Source organism: Pseudomyrmex gracilis, unplaced genomic scaffold (assembly GCF_002006095.1).
Source record: "Pseudomyrmex gracilis isolate BER0280 unplaced genomic scaffold, ASM200609v1 scaffold_23, whole genome shotgun sequence".
NCBI classification, from domain to species: domain Eukaryota; kingdom Metazoa; phylum Arthropoda; class Insecta; order Hymenoptera; family Formicidae; genus Pseudomyrmex; species Pseudomyrmex gracilis.
In genome coordinates, this window is record NW_018020607.1 from 319028 (window position 1) to 334298 (window position 15271).

The 15271-nt window shown below is 43.5% G+C and overlaps 1 protein-coding gene across 6 annotated transcripts in view; it reads left to right on the plus strand.

Moving 5' to 3' along the window:
• The window catches only part of LOC109851976 (protein muscleblind), a 359227-nt gene that overhangs the window by 176300 nt on the left and 167656 nt on the right, over positions 1–15271 (plus strand). The window lies entirely within an intron of this gene.

Genomic DNA, 15271 nt, shown 5'->3' on the forward strand with positions numbered 1-15271 from the left:
AAAAATATTTTTAAGATTTCTTTTGAGTTATCAGTTTCTAACTTTTTTACATAAATATTTTGTTAAAATTAATTCTCATGTCCGGGACATTTCGCCGGGACATTTGTTTTGTGTCTTATTTCTTTGTTATTGAAAGATATCGAGAAAACAAGTTTCGAAGGCGCTTCGTATCAGCGCCAATGTTTGGAGCAACGGGGAATGTATTTCTGTTTGTTATTTTATTTTTCTACAACACCATTACGAAGTGAATATACTCTTAAATTGCATTTTCTTCGGTTATAAAGTACGAGAGAACCGTGGGAAGCATAGGTGGTCCTGGGGGCGACGACTCTGGTTCCCCCGATTTCTGCCGGTGATAACCGGCCGTCGACTTCGTCTCACGTGAGCACGAGAGTAGAAAGGACACGGTAGACGGTGTCAGCCGTGGGTGAGAATTCGCCGCCTAATTTGGGAAGGTCCGTTTTAAGGGTCTGGGACCCTTCTCGGAGAAAGGGGGAAAGGAGGAGAGGAGGGCAGAGGTTCGTTGTCGTGGCGATCAAACGAGATAATAACGGACTTCTCGTGAGTCCTCGTTTCTCTCTCACACGCTCGTTTTACGAAATGCAAAGTCCGCTTCGCGCTAAAAAACGAGATCTCCGACGAGCTCGTTTCTCATCGAGGTACCACCATTTACGGAGATCCACAGTCGCGTTATAATTTCGGTGAAAGTTTCGGCCGCGTTTTACAAAAGTACATGCAGAAACTCTCTGAGACCTTTCTCTGAGTCGGCGGGAAGGAGATTTATATATTTATTCGACTTTCATACTCGCGGCTCGTCTCTCGACTGTGCGCAAAAGGTAAATTTATCCGAGCAAAAGTTTAATGATTATATAATTATAAAGTTTTTTAATCATATTAAACTTCGCGGGAACAAGTATGAAGTAGAAATTTCGCAGGATACCTCGTCGCGTGACTCATTGAGATCCGAGTTGTCTCTTAATTTCGAAACCGTCGTTCAGAAATGCCCGGAGAGAGAGAGAGAGAGAGAGATTTCGTTGAAGCGCGGCTCGAGTTCTCTAATGGCGGAAGCAAACCATTTGAAAAGTGCGTATATGCGATAGAAGTAACGGATCTCTCTCTACTCTTTCTCTCGGCGGCGACGGGGCGACTATTTATCTCGTTTGCCGTTTATTCCCCTCGCCACCGCTCTATCCTCACTTAATTAGGTTCCGATTAAGAGCGGAGCTTTGTGCAAATACCTCTTTAGGACTTTGCTGAAAACGCTCATTAAGCGGCGGCTATCGAGTTACCGCTCTGGTAACGAACCTCGATTGTTTTCGATCTCGAGTCGCGTCTCGTCGTTCGGGGCGCGGCGATAATCCCGATTCCATCTCCGTGATCACGAGCTAGCGCGAGTTTTGCAATTATGCACTCATCCGTGTATAGTTTCGTCGTTTTATATCGTGTTTCTCCTCACTCTCGCGAGATCCCTCGTGGACTGGATACACAACTTTTACATTAAAAAAAACCTAATCCTAAATGTAAAATTGACAAGTAACAGATTCCAAAATTGTGGAGAAATGTACTTCGCACCCAAGTATCATCGGCGATTAATGCAAGTTTCGATAACCATCGGACTTTTTCCAGACGAGAAATGTCCAATTTAATTCCGACGTTGGTCATGCCGCTCATGTCTCGCTTTATCCTATTATTTGGTCAAAGCGTCCGCTTGTTTATTACATTAGATTTTCGCGTGAACAGTATCCGATGACAGTATCTTCCACGCCCAATATTGACGTTGTATTTTATCTAAATGCAAATTTGACGCGAGGTCTTGAATATCGAGGGATCTTTCTCCCCGTTTCGCGCGCGCACGGCCGTCGTCGTCGTCTCGTTCCAGGCGATTCCGTAACGCCAGTATGAATTAGCGTGATTCCAATCTGAATATCAAGGAATCCGCGTGAACGTGAGCAAAATGATAATTCGCGCACGCGCGCGCACGATACTGTGCGAAACACATTGCTCCGTGTGTACTTTTCCTCAGACGGATGTTCTTCCTTGCGACGAACAGAGCGCGCGAATTAAATCCGCGTTTGATACGATACAAGACGCCGCGCGATACGGAATATAAAATTACGTCTATGTCAGGAAGCTTCGTTTTATCTGTGTGCTGCGCTCGCGGATTTTTTTCTCGCTGCGGGGGTACAAACCGCGCTGACTGTGCGACATTGCGGAGAAAAAACAAACAGCTTGTTTTATCTCTCGATGCGCGAAAGAACAATGATTTGCGCGATTAATTTAGATAAAAAGAAAGGTACGCAAATAAAGCAAATGTCCCAATAACCGAGTGTTACTGACATTTATTGCAGGAATAACAAAATATTTACATTGTGTAAGGTTATGTTGCGGCCTTGGCATATGTCCGGTTATTTGGGACATTTTTTTTATTGTTAGTTTTTGTGAAATAATTTTATCGCTTTATATTGCACGCGATGATATCGAGTTTCTGCGTTACCGATAAATAAAATGTTTGGATTGTGAAAGAGTTAGTAAGCAAAGTCGAATAACTGCGATATTTATCTATTACTTTGGTTTACTTTGCGCGGCAGAGTGACGTTCAACATTTCTGTCGAAATAGCGAGCGCCGTGGAAACTGAAAGTTACCACGTAAATTAAATGAGCAGCTCCCTCCAATTCGCAATCTTGGGCAGCGCTTGATTAAATTGGTAGTCATTCACTCCGTCTGATTATTTACTCTTCTTAACTGAAATTAGACACCGTTTTATTACTATCCGGTCCCTCGCCGCGTTCCGCAGGCTAATGTCATATCCGTGTTACAGCAGACGCGCGTCTCCGCGGAACTTCCCCATTGATGAGAAAATAAGCGAATCACGGAATCGATATTACCGGAGCTCGCGAAAGACGAAGTTAATTATTATCCAATTGACCGTGAATGCGACACTGTGTCATGCAGATTCTTCTTTTTTTTTTCGTTCTCGCAATTTCCGAGTAGTTTTCGCATTTTTTCAAAATTGTTTTTTAATCGAAGAAATATACCGAAAAAATAAAAAAATGAACAAAAATATATCTGTTACGTGAGTTTTTCATTTGCTCAAACGCAGAAATTTAATTCTTTCAGATTTATTTTATTTTTTGTTGAAGAATAGATGTCGATTAGAACGAAGCTCACCATCCGGCACCATTGACAGTCTTGAATTTCCAGTGTGACGTAGACGAATCCTTGGCGAGAAGCTCTTGCTTGTGCAAGCTCGCGTCTTTACGACTGTCCCAAATGATCGCTTTAAATCTCACTGACGCGCGTCGAAAGTTATCGCATTTTTCTTTGCGAATTTTTACCGCGTTTTTCCTCTCTTGCGTCGATTGCGAGAAAAGGACGAGATTTCCCGCGTCGATGGGCGCGCGTTTTCTGCACACACGCGCACACACACACCCCCACGCCTTATCAACATAGAGTCGACGTGGCGCGAGAGGAAAAGTTAATATCGCTCGTGTTACACTACCGGTTTTAAAGAAAAGGCGAGGAAGAACGCGGGGGATCGACTTTTATATCGCGCTCCGATCTCTCGACCCTCTTTCGAAACCTATAAAAGTCGAGCGAGCGTCACCGGACAGAGAGAGCAACGAGTATGCGCGAGTTCGGAATTCCACCCTTTAAAACACGCCTAATGTTACCACATTGAGACAGATTTTTTTTTTTTTTAACTTGCGCGCATTGCCTCGTTTTCGATTCAATTTCGAGGCGTGTTTGCGAATGCCTGCACTTTGTTTGTAACCTTTGACAACAAGCTATGTAAATTACATAACGCAGAACAATAGACGCGAACGCGGCAAAACTCGCGGCTTTTGCCTTTCTAGATGACTAAGAAGTTGCGCTCTGGGAAGGTCTCGAAAACGAGATCCATTGTATCTATTTATAGAAAGTATCGAGCGCGCGCATTTTCTCGCAAACATATTGCAACGCAATTGCGAAATGTGATGTGTAATAATTAAAGACTGTAAATATATTCGGAATGCGCTCGAGAAAAAACTTTCCGAGTTTAAATTGGTCGATTTAAAACTTCGGTTGTGCGTTATTGCCTTTTCTCTGGCAGAAATGACTGGATTATTTCTTCGCTCGCTGTATTCTAGACGTCTTTATTGCATCCCCGACTAGAAAAGCGTTTGCATTAAATAACAGTGACGGCGCCTGCTATTAGTCATAGTCTGCGGAAAAATCGCGTAAACGCGAGACGATGACTCACGGGTTTCTTATAGACGGAGCGCGAGCGAGCTCCCTTCGTACACACGATATACATATATTTAACGCGTAATAACGTTCGGTCGTTGATAAGAATGGGACGACTCGAAAGTTCGTATCATTTCGATCAGCGTTTTCGCCTACTCTTTTGTCGTCGCGAAAGTATGTCGTTTTTTTTTTTTTTTTAAATAATAGTGTCTTCATTTTTTTTTCAATTTCAAGAGACACCGCGGAAACAGTTCGCGCGCTGTTCCCGCGGAAAAAAAATCGAGACTATTCTTCACCGACGAGAAATCCGTCAGCTTATACTTTCCTATTGTAAATCAGCGTTTGATGTCACTCCGCGTCAAATCGCATGATTAACGGCCCGAGTGAAAGGGAAACGCGCGAGGGGGGTTCGCCGACTTCTCATCTGGAGCCTCGTCCATCGATGTCCACGTCGCAGCACCCCCTCCTCGAATTTTAATCATCCCCTCGAAGGGGGCCAGAGAACAGTGTGAGAGAAAGAGAGAGATCTCGCGCGGCGACTGATGCGCCGCTTTATTTCGTTAACGTTTCAATCGATCATCGTGCGCTCCTGGGATTTGCCCCTCTTTTCGCCGCTCTCCTCTCTTTCTCTCCTCTCATCTTTACTCCCCTATGCACTATGGCGTTTCACGACCTCTCCCGCCTCATTGCTGACGTAATCGCTGTGCCGCTCTGCTTTGTGAGCACGATTCTGTCTCTAGCCATTACGTCGTCGATCGGCTTTTAACGATTCTCCAACCGCAGGGAGCTGTACAGAGAATTTGCGTCATAATCACGTTTCTCTCTCGTCGTTTTTCGTCTTAATTGCCCCACATTTTTGCTACTTACGAGTTTTCATTTATTGATTTTTTTTTGCAATACTAGCACAACACATACGCGCGCTACGCGCACGCTATTATTTTTATTTTACTGTGTTGTGTCAGTGAACACAAACTGTCACCGCGACGACAGATAGTATATATACGTCTTACAAACCATACAATACACATGTACATATGAGAGATGTCAGAAATAACGCATGAAAATCAAACTTGAAAAATAAAAGAAAAAGAGGAAGATGGAAAAACAACACGTGATTAAAGTGACAGAGAGGAGTAGATAAACACCATGTGACTAAAGTTACGTGACCGAGAGAAAGAGTAAAAAAGAGAATATTATATATTTTTTATATGATATTCTATATCTATATATAATACACACACACACACACACCGTAATTACGTGACCAAAGTCAGTGATCCCGCCGCGGTCACGCGGCCGAGGTCAGTGACCCCGTCAAGGTCGCGCGACCGAGGTCAGTGACCCCGCCGCGGTCACGCGACCGAGGTCAGTGACCTTACTGTAGTATATATATAATACATATAATACAATATAAAGTATAAATAAATTATAAATAAATGTATAATAAATTATATGTATAATATATATATTGTTTAATGTTATATATAATATAAATTACATCCGCGTTACTTTAGTCACGTGTTGTTTTTCTACTCTTTCCTATCACGTGACTTTAGTCACGGTTTTAATTTTCTCCACATATACGACGAACTGTCAAAATCGTTTTTCTGTCATTATTTAGTCTCTCGATTTTACCGATTTGATTCGATCTCGACTCGATCAACCAACCAACCAATCGGCAACGCGGAAGAGGCAACAATAGATGCGATATATTCGACTCTGAAAGGCGCACTTCATGGTACACATGGATTTTTTTATATAGGATTCTTTGTTGTCTCGTTCACGAATAAAAGAAACGATCGCAGGTTGACGCGAGATGAATGAAAAGTTAGAAGATTATTTCGCGGATTTATTTTACTCGACGATCGAATCTCGAGAACACATTTCGCTCCGCTCGCTCCTTTTTGTGCGCGCCGCTTCTGACGATCGTTTAAATTAATGACGTGTGAGAGCGACAGAATTGGAGTGAAAGAACGCTGCAATTCTCGGTCGACAAACGAATCACGAAAAATGTCAGAGGAATCGCGCGTGCCACTGTCGTTTTGACTCGCATTTGGATGAGAGACTTCCGCGTTCGAAGCGCTCGATTATATTTCGAATGTAATCGAGAGGAAAGAAAATTCAAAAGAGAAATTCTCTCGCTTTATTAAACTGTCGTAAACTACAACAGTAATAATTTCTCTCTTTCTTTTTGTTATTTTAGAACAATTTTACTTGTTAACAATTTCATCTACAACAAACCACTAAGGTTTTCATTCGCAATTGTCTAATCACGTTTTATGTAGAGCGTAACGCGCAACACACGTCTGGTGTTACCGTTGCGGTTGCGCGAAGCGAAAGTTAACGCGCGAGAGGCACGAAACAAGGGTTGGGGAAGGAAAACAGAGAAGAAATAAATTTAATAAATTAACACCTCCGTCTTGTATATACCGCGTTAATTTGCACCGCGCAATATTCGCGGCGCTCTGTTACTGAGCACAAACGCGAGGAGAGACCATCTCTAACACGTTGGCCACTTTCACATAACGGCCGCGCGATTTCTACGCGTCGTTGTGCGTAGTGTAAACAATATTTAATATTATAGTGTTTTGTCTTGAGCTTTAGCTCGTGGAAGCGACTCAAAGGACCGCTTCCTCGCTCCGTAGCAAATCGGGAGAGAACCCTGGGATGTTTTAATTGGCGCTTTGCGCTTCGCGGAACGCGTATTTGCCGAACGCGCTCACGCTAATGCTTCAAAGCACACACAACTGATATAATGATCATGTCGGATATATACCATTCTATCTTCGGATTAGCGTATCCGCCCGGGCTCTCGCAATCAAGTAGTCTGTAATCTACGGCATGTCAGTCCCATTGACATCTCCCGGTGTATATATACGCGAAACCGGGATCTGCAATGATTTCCTTGGAGATTATGTAATGGCTCGAAGCAATCTCTGTCTTCGGAATATTGCTCTTGTCGATAGAGCTGCTTACCTGATAAGCCCTTGTGTTCAAAATAATCTGACGAAATAAGATGTTGTGCGGGTGGATCGCTCACAAAAAGTTTCCTTTTACGCAAAGAACGCGCCGAACTCGAGATAAATATCCCAATAATCGGATCGTTGGTCACATTTGTTATAGAAATAATTATAACAAATTATACACGTAAAGTTTAAAATCCATCAAATATCTGATCATTGAGATATTTATCACACTCGGAAAACGTTGATCCTGAGCACATTTCTCAAGTTTTCGTATATTCAAAAAAATATTGTCTAAATAAGTTTCCAAATAATCGAGTTTAGTACATAAATGTAAACAACTGTTAAGTGCTTGACTTTTGTAAAAAGCGTGGAATAGTCAGGTGTTTCTACAGGTGGAAAGCGACAGTGAATTGTGATCTCTGGAGTTTTAGCTAGACCAGACCGTCTGTCGATACAAAAGAGGGAAAAACGGAGTGAGAAAGAGAGAAAGAGAGGGTATCGTGGAAAAGGGTGTGCGTGTGAGGGAAGCAGACAACGCGTAGTGTCCGAGATGCGGAGAGAGGTCCGCGTTATCGAGAGCACCCGGCACGGTATTGGCAGACCGTTTCCCAGCAAATAATTGGAAATGCAAACGGAACCGACCGCCCTGTGATAGTTCGATAATTGAGTCTCTTATCAGTGTTTGAATGCGCCCTCTGTCTCGCTCCCGCGCCCTTTGCTCCCGGCCGTATTCCGTTCTCTCTCGCCCGCGTTTCGAGCCCTCTTTCTTCCGTTCGCTATCAATCGTTCGCCTCGCCCCCGATCCCCTTTGTCGTGCTTTTCGTCATTTACATGCGCCGGAACGCGAAGAGAGAGACGCGCATCACCGGCGAACAGATGCTCCTCGCGATGCAGGTGCGCGCACGTGTTGCTAGGCAGATGATGCGCACCTTTGCGACTGCATCGTTACGGACAGGTCCTGTACCTGTCAGTCCATTAGCGCCCGAATTTTTTTGTTCCGCATGCTCCGGTTGCTTCTTTGATGCCGCAAGGAGCATGAAACACAGCGGATGTTCCGTCCGTTTCAAAGAAGAGCGACGTCAAATTAATTCAATAAAAGTTTCCTCGAACAGAAATATTATTCTTTGCGCACGCATTTCTCTCTTTGTGTTTCTAATTTTTTGCTTTTTGAGCTCTGCTTTCAAATAATCTATTTGAACTTCATTATACGAGCCGATTTTTGTTGTTTTCCGTATCGCAGGTACCACCTCAACTTATCCGTTTCCATTTTTTATAATTTTGACTGCGGGCAGTGTCGAGATTACCAACAAAGAGTCCAATTATCTCGCCGCCGCGGAAAAAATGCGTTTTTGCCGCGGCTAAACTCTTCAGCGCGTACCAACGCGCGTTCTAACACGTGAAAAATACATTCTTCGCGAGAAAGAGCGTAGCTACTGATCTACGCTCTAACGCGCTAACTTTCAACTCCTCCGGGTCATTTCCCTTTGGTGCGCAAACCGTCTCGGTACGTTTGCCGTAAATGTACCCGGAGGTCGCGCGTATCGCGGCACACGTATAACTCCTGCGATATCTCGGATCAACACAGGAACCACGTCCCGCTCCATGCGACGGATAAATAGTGTTTTGCGCGCATCCATACGGGCTTCATAGAAACAGAGGACATGTTTGACACACGCGTCCGAAACTAACCCCCTTCGGGCTGCGGGAGTTACAAATGTATAACATTTCGCATTATACCTCAAAATATTATGTGAGAGAACTCGACATTTTCGGAACTGTCTTCCGTTTCAAAACAATTTAAAAATATTTTCCGAGTACGCAGATAAAAAGTTTTTCTACATTATACGGCCAACGAGAAAAAACTCGCTAAGCTTATGTTTGTTTTACTGACAAAATATTTTGTTAACAAAGCAACAAATTTAATGACAAATTTTTCTTGCTGGCTATGTAGTAACTAATGTAACAAATGTTTGCTGTTTCAACAAAAATATTTTAACTTGCTTCTAAGGCTTTTTTACCTGGAAATGTGAACGAAAACAGTTGGATGACATTGAAAATTTATCAGAAGAATTTTTATAGCGAATTGAGCTCGCGTTCTCTTTAAGAACTTTATACTTTTTTACGACGGTTTCGTTATCAAGATTCACGTGTCGCATGTTTACGTAATAAAATCAGATAAGAGAAATAACGTTATTGGGGGAACAACCCGCGGCGCGGGTTGACACCGAGTTAGTCATGGCGGTCACGGGAGGTTTAAATGTCAACCGTATCGACGTTGTCGCGCAATTATTCTCAGATGCACCTTATGTATGCGTCCGCACGCGCGCACTTGCGGTTTGCGTGTACAAACGCACATACGATGCCGTGGGATGCGACCCGGCGTGGACGACTATAAACACCGATGCGGGTCTAATTACGCAAAGGGCGAAACGCGTCCGATGTTTTGCTGCTCGAGAATCAAAATTATCTCTATTCCACCCTCTCTTCTTCTCTCTGTTTCCCTCGTGCTCCTATCCTATTCCCGTCACCAGCCAGTGCTTTCGATTGCGCTGAAATTTCAGATAATTTTGTCTAGTCACGGCTGCACCGGCTGCGCCAACTCGTCGTACATGTGGTGTATATTCGTTAGCTTATCAAAACTGTCCTGGCGTATTTCCCACGGGATACTCGTCTGGAAACGACACCATAATAAACCAACTAATTTGAATTACTCCTGAAGTTCTTTTCCATATTTTTAAAAAAGAATATCCGCGCGCGCAAAAATCGCGCGAATCGAAATTATCTTCATTTGACGCTTTATTGCTGAATGAATGTTGCAAAAAATAATTGCGTGTTAGTATTGTGAAGTGGAAAAATACTCGTTTTTTGCGCAGTTTTTTGTACATTTACGTTTACGCGCACAATATTTACATAATAAGTCATTGATGCAATTTCTGCGGCGATGCATAAACGCGGTTTTTCATTTTCGAGCGCAAAGTATGCGCTTTTAATGCAGGCATGGCGAATTAATATTTTAATATCGCGCACACACTACCAATTACGACACATTCCCTGAATAATTTAATTTATCGACACGCTTTATGTACGCCGAGGCGCTCGTACGAACGCATCAATCAAAATTTCGCGCAAATACGTGCGATATCTTGAAGAGCGATTTCGATGCAACATAAATTCAGTGTGATTTAAATTACGCCGATGCACAAATAAACAATAATGGCTGCGAGGATGGAAGAGAAAAATTTTAAGGGGATGTATCATCACAGTTTTCATCGGTTCTTCTGGTTCGCTGGTTTCTTCAATCGCGAGGGATGAGGGGAGAAATGTATATCCGAGTCGAGGCCACGCAATTTACCGCGCCGGAAATTAATTTTATATCGGTCAGGATCGTTAAAGCTCGAACAAACGAGAAACGCTTGGCTTCGCCATATTATGGAACAATTCCGAGTACGGTCAGTTAATTCGCGAGGATGTGGCAAGGAGGAGGCGCAGGTTACAGAGGGTGCAATTTTACGCAATGGCGAAGAAGCGTGTGAAGAGGGTGGGGAAAAGTGGACCCGGCTTAATCAAATTCAAGATTAAACTTTGGAGTTTCGTAAGTCGTTTCTCGCGAATATTTGTCGGAGAGCGATTTTAATTTCCATAAGTACCGCAATCTCGACTCTCTCTCGGCATTTTCCTGTCTTCCTTTGGCTGCACCTTTCTCCTCCCGCCTTCACCTGTCTCGTGTTCGCGCGAACGATCGCGCGCGCTCGCGTAATATCAAGATTTTCGATACCGGAAGTTCGCGCGGTGTTCGACGCATTTGCATTTTAACGGCCACGGGAGAAGAGCACCGGTTTCTCTCGCGCGAACATTTCGCTCGGTGTCTTCGAGGGATCTAAGGAGAAAATTTTCGAGCACAGCGTGTGATTAAATTCTATCACGATATCATACGCATCTGTCTCCGATATTAAGCGTCGCAATATAAGCGGTGAGTTACCGTCCTTGTGAATTTTTCTTTTTTTTCCGAGAGAGAGAGAGAAAGAGATAACATCTCGAGACTTTTACTCAAAAGTATATTATTTTTCTATTTTTCTGTGAGAAGAGATTGCAGTCGAGTGTTTGCGATAAAATAAACTGATAAAATAAGAGAGAAAAAGATATATCGTCGCGATCGTAAAAAGAAGTAACAAACGAGAAATACTAATAACGACGGTTGAAAACTGCGCGATGAAATTTGTATTCCACGTGGCACGGAAAAAATAACGGGAGAAAAAAAATGCGCGCTAGTGTTATCTTAAACACAGCTTGGAAGTTTTCGATATCTCGGGCGTGTTCGCGTATATCGCGAGGTTCAATATTATAGCGTTGTTGTGCCAGTCTCGCGATAGCGATTGTGTGTGTTGCGCGACGACACGCGTGCGACGAAACTGTCAATTAGAAGTGTAAATTCTTTACTGCGCGCTCGTGGCTGTTACGTAATAGCGGGATACACCTGATTAAATTTCTGCCGCTATCACGCGCACCTGCCGCCCGATTTAAGATCCCTCGCGAAGGAAGAGCACCGACGACGGTCGAGCGAGACGAAAACACAACCACCTCGATATTTTCCCTCGTGCTGCAATTTTACATCCCCGTGTTTAGCCCGGTTGTTGTCTCCGGATCCGGCAAAACAACGCCGAAGTGCGCTCTTTAATTTGATTTTTTCTTTTTGGAATATATTTAAGATCTGTAATATAAATCAAGATGTTTTTTTGAGAAATTGCGAGATGCTTTGGAGAAAAATATGCAAATCAAATTCTTTCGAGTTAAGGGGAGTAACACACACGCGCGCTAAAATGCAAATTTTATTAAAAAAGTTTGGTATATATTTAAAATTATTATTATATTTTAAAAATCCAACAAAAAGCACACAAGCCGCGTATTAACGCGCGTACGTAACAATTAATTTTTTTTTATTAAAAACTTTTATACAAGTAACGTGATTTATAAGATTGCACGCGAATGATTTTATTTCGTTTCAATTCGCGCTGTAAATCCAGCTAGTGGCGTGCACGTGTAAGACTATGGTAATTTTATTCAATCGATCCCGTGGAAACGGTAGCACGCAATGCGCACATGAGACGTGTACACGACCTAGCGGAATTATCACCGAATGTTCCGCGGCAAGAAAGTTACTCCCCTGTCCGGGAGGGCTAACGATAATTAAGCAGTCCACTCGACGTCATAATACGGGCAATTTACTTGAGAAACGCGCAAACGCGGGAAATTACGATGCGCCGTCGTCGTTTGGGCGCGGAAGGGAACAGGCGGGAAATTAACGAAATTCCGTTTGCTCGCGCGATACAACGCCTCTCTCTCTCTCTCTCTCTCTCTCTCTCTCGCAAGGTCGATAAGGTGGTGCAAGAGTGAGGATGCGAGAGAGCGCGAGTTGACTTCTCCATCTTCCTCTCTTCTCTTTCTCTTTCTCTGTCTCTCTCTGTTTGCTGCCGAAGGCAGTTATTACGGGCGTTATTTCAACCCCTCCAGCCGTCTCTCTACCCTCCGGGCACATTGCGGTATTAAATTCCCATATTGTCACGCTACGCGACCCCGGCAAAGTGCAGTCGCAAACGCACGACGCGGTGGCGGATACTATAATTTTTATCGATGGAACGACGGTAACGCGAAAAAAAAAGATCTTTATGAAATGACGCGTCCAGTAGCACGGAGCTACGCTCGCGAGAGTGTATGTACGCGGTGGGAGAGAAAGGGGACGTATATATCGGACACACGTTGCGCGAGCGCTTGTATGCACGTACGAGCACGTATGTTGATATACGAATGCATATGCTTGCTGTGCCCGGCGGGCAGTTGGTCCGTTGTTTGCTCGTCTTTCTTTCGCACGTCGAGAGAGCGAAACACACACACCGAGTCCGCCGAGTAATATAACTCAATCCGTTAAGGTTGCAAGAAGTAAATCAATTATATACATACATAAACAAGCTCTCCGCGAGAACATATGCGGGAGAACCTTTGTTTAATAGAAGCCAAGCTTTAAAACCACCACGTCGTGCAGCGTATTTGGAAATGAATTACCGAGTCACACACTGTGTGTATGTGTGTTCGCATTGAGCACAGAACGCGTTCTTGATCAACCGCGAAATATTATATATATATATATATATCTCGCCTCGAGAAGGTCCAAAGTTGCGTGACGTCATTAGCTTATTTGCATTCGCGGTCGTGACGGCTCGACCGATCCTAGAGAAATCGACTTATCGCCGAATTGGATTACCTCGCGCGGCACGTCGCCGGAAATTTCATGACTCGTTTCTTCCGTGACATTTCTGGCGCGCAATATTTTCGCGAACAAAAGACAATTCCGGTAGAGATAATTTGCGGAAGATGTTGAAAATATATTTATTTATACTTTTTTTTACTTTTTTTCTCTCATGTGACTCAAATATTGTGTGTGTGTTTGTGTGTTTGTTTGTTGTTTTCCTTCTCTCTACGCGTTGTGATTTATAATGCGTACGTTATATATATTATTTTGTATCCGCTGTGTACATACAGTATTTGTATCCGCGCATGTTTTTCGCGGTTATTACCTCGCACGTCGCGCATAACGCGCACACTTCGCGCCATGCTCGTGTGTGTGTGTGTACAGCGTGACGGGGCAATAAAAATGCAAACCTTACATCGTCGTACGGCTGTGGCTTACTGCATTTCTTGAAAAATAATGTGTGACATTTATCGACTTTCCGTCCGGGACAGTTTTGCAAAAATATCAGACGTGCCAACGTGACGAACGATACCGAAGCTTACGTAAGTTCTGTCTTTTTTGTGTTTACGCATCCTCTCTCGCGCGACATTAAGATATTAAATTTTCATAACGCCCTCTCCGAGACCGAGTTATGAAACGTTGCGGTCAACCTTCGTGCGCTGAAAAAAAAAAAAAAAAAAACACGAGGACGCAAGAAGAACGATCAAAGATAATCCGCGCGAAACGTATTATATTTCGCGTATCAATTTCGGTTTTATTAAATATTCGAAAATTTATTTATTATCCGCGTTAAAATCCGAGAGAACATTACTAAAAGCGCAAATCCACGTAGATTGCGATTATACTTGCGTGTAAATTTTAGTGTAGAATTTGCAGCTAGTATATTTCAATTATCTGATTTAACGCACGCGCGCCGCAGACATGTCGCATTTGCGTTTTATGGAACATCGGACTGGTTTTGAAGAGAGAGAGAAAGAGAGAAAGAGAAAACAAATACGAAAAATTTTACGAGATGGCTGTCCGACGATGGTATACAACGATGGTTTACGGGAAATCTCCGGTTTCGGGTTTAGAGAAGTTTCGAGAAACATGTACACGTTGGCAGCCGTGCAACTTCGTCCGATGTTCGCGCAACCCTTGTTTGGCAAACCCTTCCGTGATCAGGTTTATTCTACGCGCGCGAAATCGATGCAGACGCTCCGGCGGAGAAGGAGAGAGGGTTCCGGGCGCGCGTTCTAGTCCGTTCGAATTAATTGCATCGCAACGAGAAGCCCCGCGAACGAATGCGTAGCACGCACGCCGACCAATTTATGCGATTGGTCGTGGCCGATTTGGATCCTCCGAACAAGGATCGCTTTCGATCGCGCTCGATTTCGATAAACATATATCTCTCTTTTAAATAAACTTCCCCAAATTTAGTGTCTAATATTTTTGAAATTTTTATTCACAAAAATTTCGCGAGAAAAAACGTATTTTCTCTATAAATTCGCGGCAATAATAATTCTGACAGCTGGTATTTTAAACGTGCGTTTCGCGCGTGTGAATCAAGATTAATCTACTTTTAATGCGTTTTTTTCCCGGTGTGAGGTTGATAAGCGCGCCGATTTATTTTTTGCATCAAATTCGCCCGTCTTCCAAAGTTTTCCCGCACCGAAATTCACCGTGCCATTTCGTTCGTGATTAGACGCATTAGCCCCGGCGCATAATCGTTTCGCCGTTCGTAAAATAATTCACCTGTCCATCGATCAGCGGGTTTAGCTTTCGCGGCGTTTCAGCGGCGCCGCGATTCCGGCGGGATCATTTAACCGAATCATCCCCGCAAATGGAGGCGCCTCG